The sequence below is a fragment of the Halyomorpha halys genome, unplaced genomic scaffold (genome assembly GCF_000696795.3).
Source record: "Halyomorpha halys isolate HHAL.00 unplaced genomic scaffold, Hhal_1.1 Scaffold318.1, whole genome shotgun sequence".
NCBI classification, from domain to species: Eukaryota; Metazoa; Arthropoda; class Insecta; order Hemiptera; family Pentatomidae; genus Halyomorpha; species Halyomorpha halys.
Window position 1 is genome coordinate 43850 of NW_027105968.1, and position 3704 is coordinate 47553.

The window sequence follows — 3704 nt, forward strand, 5'->3', positions numbered from 1 at the left end:
AATAAACTCGCCAATTTCGAATAGTAATTATACGTAGTTTTAATGAAAAGTAGTGTGAAATAAATGACTTTTTTACTCTATTGAGCTCTTATACTCTTAAGAATAAAGATGGACGATAAAGGCAAGAGGAACAACTATTATGGGCTTTGGAATTAGAGCTAGGAAGCTAAACTAAGCAATTTCTTAATAAAACAAATTGTGCAATTATAATATATCTTCCTTCTTAGTTAAGGGAAAACTATTTCCCTGAACTTAAGAATTGACTCATTCTCCGGCTTCAGAACCTTGACCAATTTCTACGCTGCAGAAATGCAATGGTGCAAGGGACACATCAAATCAATTTTGTCAAACCGAATGAACAATGAATACGTTATTTCCTTCCACGACACATAATCTACGGTGTATTTTATGCATAGATTATGTTTTAATTTTGCTTATTCTGTTTGGATTCGGAAAATATGTCCGCATAGTCAAAATATATTACAGTTATCTATAGAGAAAACAAAATTTCGTAGAATAAATAGGAATGAATTTTCTACATATACTTCACAATAGAAATGAAATTTATTTGGGAAGGATATGGGAAAATGGGGGAAAGTTATGCACACATATAGGTATTTATTACAACAGGTAAATATTAGATAAGAGATTAGATGTTTTCTATGTATTATAAAAAATCTTACCCTTCCTAAGATTTAGTGGAAGAAGTGGGGAAATTTTCTACCTGACTTTCCGTTTCTCAACCTCCTCAATTATCATCTTAGTTTCTATACAGAAGATAAAAAATAGACAGGTACTTCCCCTTTTGTTTATTTATTGTAATTAGGTTGTTTGCATTTATTGTATCTCATCTATCTATATATTGTTATATAATTCCCCCCTTATTATATACATTATGACTTAATGTCTAACTATATTTAATATTATTTTATATCTTATTGCTTTCAAATGTAACGTCATTTGTTAACCATAAAAGCTCTAAGCCGTAAATGCATAAATTTGAGGATGACGATTAAAAACACAAAGGTTGATAGTACAAAATAGAAACAGTACAAAAAATGTTAATATTTTAAAAACCGAAACAGCCTCAAACTTTTTGCAAACCCGGGCCCCGAAAAGAAATATGTCATGGGCCCCAAATGGTCTAGGTTCATCTATGTTCTTAAATTCAATATCTAAGGTAAAATAATAACTTGTTTGTAATAGAAAAAGTTTCAAATAATTAACCAAAAAAACTAGTCAAAGGATTAGTGTGATACTGCACTAGTACATCGATGTATAACGTAAATCCATTTTACCCGAAATACCCGATTACTAGACAATTACCCGCTAAGGTGAAAAATACCCGAAAATCGACAGCACTGCTGACAATATACATACTGCACTAAGTGCACTAGTGGCAGCATACATACTGCAGTAAGTGCACTAGTGACAAGAGACTGCAAGTCAAAAAACTAACGATCAGCAATTTTATGTTTCTCTTTTTACGGTTAGCAATCGCAACAACCTGAGTTATATTATTCTTTATTAAATATGATATTTATAATATTTATATTATTAAATATGAGATATTATATTATTAAATATGATAATTAGAATTGAAACAAATCCACTTTTACAAAATATGAAATAAAACAACTAATCATAAAAATTCTATCCAATCAGTAGATTTAACAAAACATAAATTTATAAATAATCAATACAAATTACGGCTTTTTAATGCTGCTTCAACAATATGACTTTATCCTATCCATAGGCAAAATATGCTAAATTATTACCATTGTGAATATCGTCTAACTAATTGCTTTAATTAATTAAATGATATCTTAAAGTTTGGGATTTACCTTTTTATGAACAAGTTTCCCAGCAGAGATACAACACTGACGGATGACATTCACTTCTTACCTTAGAGCAGTTGTAGAAGTTCATCATTGAGTTGCTATATACCGCAGACGTCCTTCATTTTTTTTTACATACAACTTGAAACATATCAGTTTCTTCTGCGCAACAGGGTGTGATCAAAACTCCTTATAGTACAAGAGCCGGGAATAAAAAAGTCAGTTATCTCACCCCAATTTGTGATTACTTTAATGAAAACTATGTATAATTACTAGTCAAACCTGGTTTGTCTGCCAAGTATAGGTAGAGGGAATAAAAAATGGCGGCTGTTTCAAAACCTTAAAAAAACATTAATTTTTCATTCGGAGGTCTATATCTTAAAAACTACTAACAACACTAGAAAATCTAAGAGAACATTATTTAAAGAAGAGTAAATTTGCTGAAATATTAGCCCTAAAAAAGCTATTTATGTCCAATAGTTCTCGAAATATAGCTTTTTAAAAAGCAAAATTTCTTAAAAATCTAATGAAAGATTAGTAGTTAGTTAATTTATTTTGAGAAATCTATATCTCAGGAACTATGTGACGTACAGATGTCTATTAGCACTCAAATTAAAGCTCGTTTAATGGACTATATAGAACTTTATGACCTTTACCTTCGTAGGAATAGTAGTTTTCATGATATTTGCTAAAATAAATTGATCTATAGTTGTTAGGACAATAAATTTGATTTATGAAAAACTTCATTTCAGAAACCATTGGACGTACTGTCAGCGCTCAAATTAAAGCCAGTTAAATTTGTTACAAAATAGTTAATATGTTTATCTTTGTAGGAGTAGTAGTTTTTATGATATTTGACAAAATAAACACAAAATTAATTTCTAGTTGTTCGTATAAAATGTTGGGTTTTTGAAAAAATATATCTTTAGATTCATAAGACGCACATATGTCCACCAACCCTCACAATAAAGGAAATTTAACTTACTATAAAGTAGTTTATGACAATTATCTTCGTAGGGGTAGTACATACTAACATATGTTTATAAATTTGGCAAATGAAAATTAACATCATAAACTACTTTATAGCTCATTAAACTAACTTTAATTTGAGTGCTAATAGACATCTGTACGTCAAATGGATTTTGAGATATAGATCTTTAAAAATAAATTCACTAACTACTGACCTTACAGTACGTCCCATATAACATCTTTATGAAATGTTACTTTTTAAAAAGGTATATCTTGAGAACTATTGTACGTAAATAGCTCTATTAGGGCTCATATTTTAGCAAATTTACTCTTCTTTAAATAACGTTCTCTTAGGTTTTCTTGTGTTGTTCCTACATTTTAAGATATAGAGCTCCGAATAAAAAATTAGTTTTTTTTTACCGCTTTGAAACAGCCGCCATTTTTTATTCCCCCTACCTATACTTGGCAGACTCATCAATTTTGATTATTAATTATACATAGTTTTCATTGAAGTAATCAAAAATTGGGATGAGATAATTGCCTTTTTTCTCCTCATGGGCTCTTGTCACTTTTACATTCTCAGGATCTTTCATTGTAAATGTAATAGTTTCAAGTTGATTAGGGATGGGACTTTTAGGTTTTTATATAGTTTTTCTATTTTCTATATAGTTATATATTCTATATAGTTTTCTAGTTTTTCCTGCCCCTTGTCGTCTTCGCTATTCAACCTGGCTGGCTATAGACCATCTATACCGCGACCTGTGTGAGCAAAGCTTCGTAAGTAAATATGAATATAAGCTAAATAGTGACCAAGGTTGTGTGGTCCTCACAGGGTTCGCGGATGACCAGGCGGTTTCAGCGTGCGACAAGGTTGCTGCGGAAAGAGTTATTGATAGC